Raw genomic sequence first — 12,520 nt, 5'->3', positions numbered from 1 at the left:
AGCGGAGGTCGTCCGCCCAGCTACAGCGACAGGACAGAGAAGACAAAGTTCCTGCTATTTGTCCAACCTGAGTTCCTCATCTCCAGGAAAAAAGAGGGAAAGAGCTGCATGATTCAGAGGGTAGATGCCAGCTCCCCCCGGGGTGGGGGGGCGGTGGGCTGGCTGCAAGAGAATGGGGATGAAAGCCACCAACCCTCTCACTCGTAACCCCATAGGCTACAGGTCTGGGACCCCTAAACGTCAGTCCAACAACACCTGCCTGGGTGCAGAGTTGCGGATCGGCTGTCTACCGCCCGGGCTTCTCTCTTGCTCTGCCCGGGGCCACACCTGACCCACGGTGGGAGCATAAAGGCTGTCTGCTGCGGGGGTTGCAGAAGCAGGCCCGTGGTCCCCCCACAGTGGGAAGAGCAGACATGTGCCATTCTGCTTTGGGATATTGGATGGTGAGTGAGAGAGGCAGGAGAGCCCAGTCTCAAATCCCTCTTGCAGGGGGCGGGGGGGGGGGGGGGGAGGCAGGAGATGCGAAGGCAGGTTCCATCTGCTCTGTGGTCCCTCCTCTCCCTCCCCCTCCCAACAGGCCAGCGGACTCTGATAAGAGTCTAAGAAGCAGGGGCTTTGTCTGGGGAAGAGGAGAGCAATAAATCAATGGGGTCAGAAAAGCAGGAGCCTAGACAACTGCTAGGCTCCTCCCTGCGAGGAGGGGAGCGAGCGAGTGGGGTAAAGCAGGTGGGATGGCAGCAAAGCTCTAGTGTTCCCCTCAGCTGCCCCAGGATGTGGGGTGGAGAGCTGAGTCTGCCCCTGCCCCCCAGGGAGGGCTCAGCTGCTCCTCTCTCCAAACTAGGACTCATGAGCATGGGGGACCCAGGTGGATTGTGGGAAATTCTGAACACTTCCTTCTACCAAGACTGAGGAGCCTGGAACTTGCCAGTACATGAGCTTGCCAAGGGCTCCGAGAGCAGAGGAGTCTCCCCAGATTGCTGTCTGCTGTAGGGAGGATCCAGAGGGAGCCTGGGAACAGAGGCTGCCAGTGGAACCAGGCAGAAAATGGCTGGACCTAGGGAAAATCATTGCCATATTCCCCCCCTCTGTGGACTGAGGGCAACCACAGCCATCTGCCATCCCAGGGAGGAAACGTGAGGTCTGGAAGGGAAAGGACTTACTGAAGACAGCGGTCATGCAGAGACAAAGAGTGGACAGTGTGTGGATTAGCCTTAAGAAAAAGGGTATGAGTGGTTGTGTGAGAGTCCGGAGTCTCTGTGGCTGACCAGTACCGGTCACTTTCCCTTTCTGGGTCTGTTTCCCCATCTGTAACACGGACTGATACTAGAGTCGCTGGGTTAAACAAGAGCACAAATTTAAAGCACAGAGGAAAATGCTTGGCACATAACAACTGCTCAGTAAATAGCTGAGTTTTTAATTATTAATAAAATAAAGGAATCACATAAAACAAGTAGTGTTATTCCAAAGCGGTGCCATCCAATTCAGTAACCATTAGTCATTGGTGGCGATTTACATTTTAAGTCGTGAAATGAAATAAAAGTAAAATTTCAGTTCCTCAGCTAGCCATGTCTCACTGGGTGGCTCGATGGTCACGGCAGCCAGGGCGACCACATCAGACAGGACAGTCACAGTGCGTCCCACTGCTGTGGAACAGTCTATCAGACAGCGTGGGCTTAGAGGTTCTATAAGCCGTTTTCCAGCTCTAATATTTTTGGGTCCTCTGAAACATTTACTTCCAACCCCGTTTGTCGGTCTACCAGCTGATATCTGCTCAGGGTCCTCAGGGGACACATGAGCCCTTCTAGCCCTCAGCTAAACCAAGAAGAAGGGAATCCGCGGCCACCAACAACAGAGTTAAAAACATTGTAAAGCAAATGATACATCTCAAAATCGCATCTAAATTAATTTGGGTAACCCATCATTTTTAAGTCATAGGCATCAAGACTCCCCTCCAAGTTTTGAAAATATTGTTACTGACAGCCCTATTGGGGGCGGGCTTGGGGATGCCTTTCGGGGAAGGTTGTCCAGCAGCTCCAGCTGATGGGGAGAGGGGAGGTGGCAAAGGGGGGGAAGAAGGGGGACCTGTTCCTCCCCTGCCTTCCTTTTCCTTCCTGGATTGGCCAACTTGGCAGAGGCCGGTGGGAAGAAGAGAAAAGAGGGTGTCTGCAGGGTCCTCTGGTCTAGAGCAGGAAGAACGGGGGAAGAGCCGGCATGCAGTGGAAAGCTAGAGGGACTGCCACCAGGGACAGCGGGCGTGGGAGTCTCCCTTCCCCTGCACCTCCCCAACCCCCACCCCGCCACCCAGACCTGCAGCCCGTGGTAATTGCAGGGAAACAGTCTGTTCCTAAGCAAACAGCACATGAAGCAGGTGCCAGGGCACATTCATTAATCTCCCAGGCCCAGAGAAGGGAATAAGGTGTCTGAGGAAGGGGACAGGCCCTCCCAAGCCCAGACCCCAGCCTAGAGCCCAGGTAAAGGAAAGAGGGGGCCTGCAGAGGAAAGGGAAGAGGGAGACAGGAAGGAGAGAGTCAGGTAAGGGACACTGCTGTCCCCACCCCTATCCCCCTGCCATGCAGTCACTAGGCAAGAAGCTGCCACAAGGAAGAACTGAATGGAGGGGAGTTCGAGGAGGGGCGGGAGAAGGATGCTGTGCTGGTCCCGGCCAGGACAGAAGCCCGTCTTGGGAAGTGACACCTGAGTAACAGGTGAGTCCGCCTACACCTGCTGGAGCAGTGTGAGCAGCTCTGCTGCTGTTGCAAATCCTGGCTGGGCCTGGGGAGAGGACAACCTACAGAATTCACCAGCCCCCCACGCAAAATACAAATGCACAGGCCCCTCGTTCAAAAATTAAGTGTCAGGATGGCGACAGCCAGCCAAGCACTGAAGCAAGCCCCTCTGAGCGCGCGGGGCACCTGTGCAGGGCGCGCGCCCAGGAAGGCCCCCGCCACGGGGCGCCGGCTGCTCCGGCTGCTCCATGGGTTGGTGGGCGACGTGAGCACGTGCACAGAAAGGGCCAGTGCCCCATCGTGGCTCCCTCTCTCAGTTCGGGGCAGAACACAACAAGTGGCCCGCTCCTCCCATTTCTACTTCCCCCCTTTCTTGGCTCCCGTGCCCAGAAACTTGGCTGCTTTTGCTCTGGCCCTGCTGGGTCTGGGGCCTGGCCCCTCCCACGTTTGGGCCTGGTTTCTGTTTGCCTGTGGGCAGCCCAGCCAGAGGCAGCGCCCGCTGGAAGCCACCAGGAGGCTGGGTTTGCTTATCTCTCAAATCTGCCTCCCAGACGGGCACAGGGAGCGCTCTGTTCCTGTCCAACAGACCCCTCCAGGGCCACCTAACATCATTATTATATCACGGAAACTTTTCCCCTCCCAAGAAAGAGACAGGGGACAAAAGAGCTCCTGGCCAAGTGGGGGTCACGTCAACGTTTCTGCTTTGGAGACAGAGCAGGCTTTCATTTTTTGTCACATGTGCACGTGTGAGTCCACACACATACACACACACACACACACCACCAGCGGCAAAAAGTCCATCTGCCCCTCCAGGAAAACCCAGAACTCTGGTGCACATTCCCCATGTGCTCCTGACTTGTCAGCAGGTGCCTGGGTCAAAGAGCACTAATGTTTTGGAACCTGAGGGAAGGACCTGAGCAGGAAGTTGAGAGAAAGGGAATGAGAGACACCTGAGCCCAAAAAATTGGTCCTCTTTTTCTGGATTCATCTGGCTCCCAAATGACAAACTTTGTCCTCTCAACGACTTCAGAGCCGCCCCCACTGCCCCCCACTGCCAACTCTCAGCACTGCCTCCCACTGGTTCTAACCTCCTTTGGCCCTCTCCACACCTAACTCTAAGGAAAAAGGATGAAGGGCGAGCCACAGCTATCCCAGCTTCTCAGGCTGGGCCCTCTCTGCCTGGTCCCGGGAAATCAGCCCACAGGAAGCCCAGGCGCTTCTTCCCAGAGCTCCCGAGCCCCTCTCCAGAGACAATGGCTCAGAGAGGGAGGAAGGGCAGCCGCTCCAGCTTTGTGCACGGGGTGGCCACACAAAACCATTGTCTCGGCGGCAGGACAGACAAAGGTTTGTATCTTCAGCTTCTGTGCCAAGTAGTTCACCCCCGTGAACAAAACCAACCCTCCGCATTTCCTTCTAATAAACATCATGATCCGCAATCTGGCCCCAAGCTGAGAATTTGTATCCCGTTGTAACAAAAGCCTGCTGGAGCGGATGAAATGGGTTATCGAGTCCCTTACCTGTTCCAGAACCACCCAAACAGTCCGCCGACAGATAACCACTCACTCCCTGGCTCTTCTCCGAGGTCCCTCTCCGAGCGCTCTTGCTCTGACTCCTTTCACACTCAGGAATAGGGGAAAGGTTTCCTTTAATACTTACCAGGTCCCTGGTGGGTAGCAATCATTAACAGCCACACAGGCCGACCAGCCTTAACCCCTTCGGAGCTGGGCTGCCTCCCGCTGGCTGATGGACAGCCCTGGCCCCTCTTCCCAGCCCCGGGCAAAGCGGTAACTCCCACGGCGATGCCATCCACCTGAGTAATGCCGGCCTCCCATGCAGCGAGCGCGAGCCCTCTAGTCCCACCCAGGCTGCCCCGCCTGATTGGAGCGCACTGGCAACCTGAGGCGCTTGGCTCTGGCATGGTGCCCAATTGGATGAGCCCACATTATGAAATATTTGCCTAGCAGGCCAATGGAGGAGCCGGGATCTGGGGGAGGGCATGATATTTTTATTTACTCCTGGAGGAGGGAGAACAAAGGTAGTCCTAGCATCCCAAGCCCTGAGATGGGAAGTGAAAGGAAGGGCCTTTCTGGCAGGTGCGCACATCTCTGGCTTCTCTGTCCAGGTAACAGGGCACCATCCATGAAGGCTTCTGGGCATTTCAGCCCCTGGCTGGCTAGCTAGAGCATTTCTTTACCTTCATAATTCCCTGCCTCACTCAAGAGTTTGGAGAGTGAAACCAGGAATTGGAACAGACACCAAGAAAAGAAACACCTTGACAAGCAGAGGGCTGCTTGGACCTACATTAAGGATGCCAGGCTCGAGTGGTCTTCTTCACAGGTCAGAGCAGCAGAAATTTTTTTTTTTTTTTTTTTTTTTTTTTTGCATCTTTAGAGGATACAGATGAAAGGTGGGCAGGAATGAGTAGAGACAAATCCCCTCTTTATCCCTTTTAAAAATAGGCTTCTGATTTGGGGAAATCTAAATCCAGCATGGAAGTATCTACATGTAGGACACATGCAAATCTATGCAGATAATGTGCAAATGAGCAGCTCAGGGCTTTTCAGAGGAAGTCCTTGCCAGGATTTTTCTAGCTTGAGCAAGAAACCAGGTAGTCTCAAAACCTTCAGATGCTTATTAGAACATCTTACTAGAGCATAAAGTTATCAGTAGAGAGAACATAAGGAACTCAACCAATATAGTTATTGAACATCTCCCACGTGGAAGGCCTTTAGGTATAGTCTATTAGGGTTTTAAAAACATGATTGTAAATCTATAGGATACACAAGAGAATGCAGGTGCCATCCCCGGGCACACCCACCAGTAATACTCTCTTCTCTTTTCAGGTCCTAGTGGGTGAGCTGGCTGCTCAGCCTCTTGCCAGCCCGGGTCTAGTGCTGGCATCTCCTCCTTATCACCCCCGGTTCCTGTTTGTCTATCAGTAGCCGGGCCACTGTGGCTCGGGACCCTGGCTTAAACCAGCCCCGGGGCCTTATCTTATCTCCCGGGCTGCCTTCCCAGTGGCCTGTTGGCTGCCTGGTCCTAGTCTCTTAAAGGGGCTGCATTGCATTCCCACTCAGTCCGATCTTCAGAACACCCCCAGAAATCTAGCAGAGCACTGCCGGTGGAGGGTCCAATTCATTCCACCCCCTCCTCACATACCCTCTCCCAGCTACCTGGCTGCAGGGCTGCTGCTGGAATGACTTATTGACTTAAAACAGGGAAAGATGCTGGTGTTGTTACACGCCTCTTTAAATGCTTATCGTATCATGCAAATGTTCAGCACCTCGGTATTTCCAGGCTCCTGCTCTGTTAAACTGAGTTTTTAAAAGGGGGGAGGGGCTCAGCATACCAAATCAATATAGAAAAATCCGTAGTGCCTCTACATACTAGCAGCAAACAATGAAGATTGAAATTTTAAAAACACTACCTCTAATAGCATGAAAAACATGAAATGTTTAAGGAATAAATTTGACAAAAGATGAGCGAGACAGACCTACATACCAAAAATTATAAGACACTGCTGAGAAAAATTAAATAAAATATAAATAAGAAGAGATATATCCTTTTTGCTTGGATCTCCAATTGCTAAGTTTATCAATCCTCCCCATATTTTTCTATAGATTGAACACAGTCCTTGGAAGTTCTTTGTAAAGAACATTGGCACACTGATTGGGAAATTCATAGGGAAATGCAAGGGACCTCTAATAGCTAAAAATATTTCAAAAGGAAGTACAAAGTTAGGGGTGCCTGGCCGGCTCAGTAGAGCATTGACTCTTGAACTTGGGGGTTGTGAGTTCAAGTCCCATGTTGGATGTAGAGATCACTTAAAAGTAAAATCTTTAAGAAAAAAAAGTACAAAGTTATAAGTCTTAGACTCTCTGGCTTCAAGAATTTTTATAAATCTAAAGTAACCAAGACAATGTGGTATTGGCATAAAGATACATATATACATAAATGGAACAGAACAGAGAACCGAGAAGTAAACCTACACACATACGGTCATTTGGTTTGCCAAAAGAGTATAGAGGCAATTCATTGAGGGAATGACAACCTTCTTAATACATGTTGCCAGAAAAACAGAGATCCATATACCAAACACAAAACAAAGCCAAAACCAAGCCCCCTGGCCCTACCTTTAAAAATTAACTCGAAATGGACCAAGATCTAAATATAAGAGCCACAACTATAAGATTTCTAAAAGAAAACATAGGAGAAAAATCTTAGTGATTTTCGGCTTGGCAAATTCCTTAAATAAGACACAAAATTCACCAACTTTAAAGAAATGATCAATAAATTAGATTTCACCAAAATAGCAAACTGCTCTTCAAAAGAAATTGGTAAGCCATAAACTGAGGGGCTATTTGTGAAATATACAACTGACATAAGATTTTTATCTAGAATGTGTAAAGAACTTTTACAACTAAACATGAAGGCGGCAAACAACACAATAAAAAAATATATGAGCAAAAGATTTAAACAGACACCCCGCCAAAGAAGATACACAGTGTCAAATAAAGTACATGAGAAGATGCTCCACGTCATTAGTCATTAGGGAATGCAAATTGAATCTGCAATGAAACAACACTACACCCACCCACCAGAATAGCTAAAATTAAGACTAATCATACCAAGTGTTGACAAGAAGGTAGGTGAATTGGAACGCATCCACTGCTGGTGAGGATGGAAATGGTACATCCACTTTGGAAAAGTTCAGCAGTTTCTTAAAAAGTTAAACATACAGGGGCGCCTGGGTGGCTCAGTGGGTTAAAGCCTCTGCCTTCGGCTCTGGTCATGATCCTAGGGTCCTGGGATCGGGCTTTCTGCTCAGCAGGGAGCCTGCTTCCTCCTCTCTGTCTGCCTCTCTGCCTACTTATGATCTGTCTGTAAAATAAATGAATAAAATCTTAAAAAAAAAAGTTAAACATAGAGTTATCATTCAATCCATTGCTTCTGAGGTATTTACCCAAAAGAAATGAAAGCATATGTCCATACAAACTTGTTCACAAATGTTCACTGCAACTTGTTTGCCAGAGCCCCAAACTACAAAAAAAAAAAAACAAAAAACGAATGTCCACGAACAGGTGAATACAATGCATGTGTTACATCCATTCAATGGGCAAAGACTTGGCAATAGAAAGGAGTGAATTATTGATACATACAACAGCACAGACACGTCTCAAAATGATTATGCTGAGTGAAAGAAGCCAGACCCCTCAACTAAAAAATGTGTTCTGGGGGCGCCTGGGTGGCTCAGTGGGTTAAAGCCTCTGCCTTCAGCTCAGGTCATGATCCCAGGGTCCTGGGATAGATGGAGCCCCGCATCGAGCCCCATATCACATCATCGGGCTCTCTGCTCAGCAGGGAGCCTGCTTCCCTTCCTCTCTCTGCCTGCCTCTCTGCCTAATTGTGATCTCTGTCAAATAAATAAATAAAATCTTTTTAAAAATGTGTACTTATGATTCCATTATATGAAATTTTAAAAATGTGAGAGCTAATCTGAAGCGACAGCAGATCCGAGGTGGTGGGGAGGGGGGCCAGAGGGAGGGATTTCTGAGAGGAGGAAAGAAACCAGGGGGTGAATTGTGCTTGTAGTTTCACAAAACACATCAACTTTTATCTTTTAAACAGACAATACAGTTTATCTTACATTAATTATAACTCCATAAAGTACAAAAACTTTCATTTGAAATATTAAAACAAAACAAAACAGCCCCAAACCTACTCCTGGGTCCTACCTGTTCTGTTCACATTGTTATGGGATATGGGCCGGTGGGGGGGGGGGGAGAGGCGGGGGCTCCAGCTCTACAAGTGACTCACTTTAGTCCGACAGAAATGCTGGTTTAAGGGGTGCCTGGGTGGCTCAGTTGGTTAAGTGTCTGCCTTTGGCTCAGGTCATGATCCCAGGGTCGAGGGATCTAACCCGAATCCCCTCCTCCTTGCTCAGCTGGGAGCCTGCTCCTCCCTTTGCCTGCCTCTCCCCCGGCTTGTGCTTTCTGTCAAATAGATAAATAAAAATCTAAAAGAAAAAAGAAAGAAAGAAATGCTGGTTCAGGGGCACCTGGGTGGCTCAGTGGGTTAAGCCTGGGATCAAGCCCCGCATCAGGCTCTCTGCTCAGCGGGGAGCCTGTCTCTCTCTCTCCGCCTGTTTCTCTCTCTGCCTGCCTCTCTGCCTACTTGTGATCTCTCTCTGTCAAATAAATAAAATCTTAAAAAAAAAAAAAAAAAAGAAATGATGGTTCAAGGCACGAAGGGGTATGGGCTCTGAATCAGCCTGCACACCTCTCACGGAGTTAGGTCAAATAATGTGGCAGAGAAAAAAAGAAAAAGAAGAAGAATGTAGCAGATCTGAATATGGTCTTAATAAAAATAAGGGATTATTTGTCTTAAGATAGGAGAGAAAATATGAAGTATAACCCTTGATGATTCTCACCGTTATCTTATTTGGTTCTTTTATGATCCCATGAGGTAGGCAGAAAAATATTACCACCTCCCATTTTAACAAAACCCCTGAAGTTCCAGGAGATAAAGGGTCTTGGCCCAGATAAGCAACCTGCCCTATGGGAGGGAAGGCTAGACCCTGGTGGGCTCTCTTAACTTCAGTCCTTAGCTCTTCCCTGTTGCCACAAAACCTGTCTGCAGTGGGGCTGACCCCCCACCTGTGTCCCTCCGCCCTGACTCAGCTTCTGGAACGTGGACCGTGGACCAGTGTCGGGGTACTCACCCTGCCCCGGGTGCCCGCTCTTGAACAGTGGTCAGTTACAGAGCCGGAAGGGGCTCCCAGGATGGAGGAAAACAGGAGCAGACAGAGGGTCAGAAGAGGATGGATGAAGGGGAATCACACAGTGTTAAGAGAGAGGAGACTGTTAGAGATGACAGGATCCAAGGATCTAATCAGATCACACGTTTGATGAGAAGGGGGAGGGGGACAACCAAACACCACTCCCAAGGCAGGAAGTCTGGTGGGTGTGGGAGCAGCTGGAAGCTCTTAGAGGGCTCCAGGCCAGACACCCGGCTGGGCTCCAGGCCTCTGTACCCCTCCTCTCCCTCCTCTACTCTCTGTGCCCCACCCTCCCTCCTCCGCCACTATGGCCAGGGCACAAGCAGAGTGGCTCGCTGGGAGCCCCACCTCTCTCTCTCCCTTGTCCTGAGGACTGGATGACAGGAGGGAGAAACCGCCCCTGCAGGGCAAGGGGGCACAAAATGTAAGGGCCATCTAAAAACTCAGTGGTTGAAATTGATTAATATTTTATTCATGGAATATGTTTCAAAATAAAAATGTCAAAAAAGATCCATGATAAATGACGTGTTTTAAATAGAAACCGGATGGGTATTACTGAATTTCCCTGTTGTCTGAGCGCTAGGGCTATCGATCCTGTCTTTACTTACAACTGTTGATACTGTGTTCTTTAAGAAATTGGAGCCCTAATTTGATTTTTTTTAATACCGCTCTTGATAATTGAGTATTATGACACCCCTTCGATCGATGTTGCATCGACGAGGGGACTCCCCGTCCCTCACCTTAGTCAGCCCTGCTCCAGGATGAGGCTAGGAGGGCCTGAGAGGGAGCTGGGAAGACTGGACAAGGCCCAGAAAGGGCTAGAGAGGGTCCCTGCGCTCTTCAAAAAACCTCAAGGCTTGTATAACCAAGAAGAAGGAAAAAAAAAAAAATGCTGGCGAATTCTTCTAGATTAGAGGGGAGTAAAGAGAAATGGTCCCGGATTTGGATTCTAATGACTTTATTGGGATGACTGGTAAAATTTAAATGAGGACTGTATGTTAGATACTAGTCCTGCATGAAGGTTAAGTTCCCTAAATCTGTTCATCTGGACAGTGGTTATGCAAAAGAATATCCTTGTTTTTAAAAAGAAGGGGGGAAAAAGAGGACGCAGAGGGATGGGCTCCTGAGAGCCTTGAGAGCTGCCTGAAGCCCCCGCCCCTCTTGCTCCCACCCAGCTCTCCTCTGATTCAGGGCAGTCCCAAGACGGAATGGTAGGAAATGGGGTTGGCAGAAAGTCTTGTCCAAAAGATCGGGTATTGGAGGCCTGGCTGGACATTTTCCTCCTGAAACAAGAATTAATTGTGAATTCCCAAATCACTCCTCACCCTCCCCAGGAAGACTTGGCAACTGGCACAGAAACGAAAAGGAAATTAACACCTCCCCAAGCACATTCTCTGCCTCACATTCTCTGCCCTTTCGGGGATCGGTACTAGGATCCTGCCGGCGGAGCAGGAACCTGAGAGGTCAGGTAAGTAGCCTGGAGCTACAGGCTTAGGAAGTAAGAGAGCAGGGATTACAGCCCAGGACACAGTCCAAAGCCAGCGCTCTTCCCACTTCATGTTAGTTGTGCAACTTGAAATTCCCTTCTCATGCATCATCCTACAAACTAATCCCTCAGTTTATTTTTACTGAGTTGAATCTGCATCAGTCTTGAGATCTTTGGCTCTGGACTGAGACTGCCCTAGTTCCAATCCTGGCTCCACCAGGGACTGACTAAGGGGCTCTGGGCGAGTAAGTCAACCTCTCTGTGCCTTCATTGCCCCATCTGTGGAAAGGGGTGATATATGTACCTACCTCACAGGTTTGTCATGGGATTAAATGAGATTATACGGGTTGGGAATTTAAGAGAGGTGCTGGGAACCTAGTAAATAACCAGTAAATGCCAGAAATCATTTCATCTATGCCTCTGCCTTGGACTATTCATTCATAGGAAACAATGGCCTAATCTGGACTATAAAGCCCCTTCACATGTTGCTACCTAAGAATGGATCCTTAATAATTGCTCCTAGAGAAGTTTTCCATCAGATGGCCCTTAGCGATTCCTAAATCTCGTCTACCGTGCCTTTAAGCCACTACACACCTCAGCCCAAGTGGTCATCTGTGGTGGTCCCTTGTTCCCCCATCCTCAGAAGCCAGAATCATCAATACCTGAGAATCTCAGGTGGGAGGAGGCCTGCCCCTAGCATACTTTGAGCTGGGAGACGGATACTGTCTTCCTGGGTCATATCACACTGGGAAGTCGAAAAGTCAGTCAGTTCCAGGGACTACACCACTGGGCAGGAGTTAACGGAGAAGATCCAAATTCTAGTGCTTACACTGTACCCATCCAGCGATATAATGCGGGCAAGTGCTTGGCCCTTGGAGCCCACTGGGCAGGACACGGAGAATCAGCCTGCCCAGAGCGTGAATGAGTGCGACGAGAGGGGCCACGGAGACCAGAGCTTTCAGGTTCTCTGAGAAAAGCCCCTCTCTCGGGTTAATTTCCCATCAGGAGCCCTGTCCCCATCACAGAGGTTTGGGTTCAGCTAGGGAGGACCCACAGCGCAAGAAGGAGCACAGACCAACAGACTATTCATCGAAGGTGCTACAGCGAGGCAGGCCAACCGCAGGGCGGCCAAGTCACGTTTAGCCAAGATGGTCTTTCTGTGACAAAGGCAGGGCTGAACCAGGGCAACTTTCTAACTACAAACAGACTCTTGAGAAGCACACACACACTTGCATGGGGACAGGTGAAGCACGGAAGACACCAGGAGGAGCAGGTCTCGAGGACAGGGCTGTGCGAATTCCGTGGCAGCGAGGGAACGAGGGCTGGGTAGTATATGGGTGCTCGGGGATGCCAGGGCTGAGCCCGCTCCTGCGCAGTCTGAAGCTTATACAACTGGAAGGGGCCTCATCAAGATAAAGGCCACGGACACAAAGCAGACAGGGTCTTGGAAGGTAGGTTCTTGCAGCTGAACTGCACGACTCACGGTAAGCTGGGCCCACACCTGTCCGCGTCTCGGAGCGGCGGACACAT

At 49.8% G+C, this 12,520-nt stretch overlaps 1 protein-coding gene across 9 annotated transcripts in view; it reads right to left on the bottom strand.

The window, feature by feature from the left end:
* The window catches only part of PLEKHA6 (pleckstrin homology domain containing A6), a 55,192-nt gene extending 50,670 nt beyond the window's left edge, over positions 1-4,522 (bottom strand). For 5 of the 9 annotated variants that reach the window (XM_080824071.1, XM_080824072.1, XM_080824069.1 and 2 more), the window contains exon 1: positions 4,244-4,291. The gene's annotated coding sequence lies outside the window, so the exon portion shown is untranslated. Of the gene's footprint in view, positions 1-4,243; positions 4,342-4,382 lie in introns of those variants that run through there. The other 4 variants (XM_080824074.1, XM_080824075.1, XM_080824077.1 and 1 more) reach the window with 2 other exon arrangements.
* Positions 4,523-12,520: the final 7,998 nt, after the last annotated feature.

The sequence above is a fragment of the Martes martes genome (assembly GCF_963455335.1).
Source record: "Martes martes genome assembly, chromosome: 15".
NCBI lineage: Eukaryota > Metazoa > Chordata > Mammalia > Carnivora > Mustelidae > Martes > Martes martes.
The sequence above is the reverse complement of the archived record's forward strand: the minus strand, read 5'-3'. Positions and strand labels throughout refer to the sequence as shown.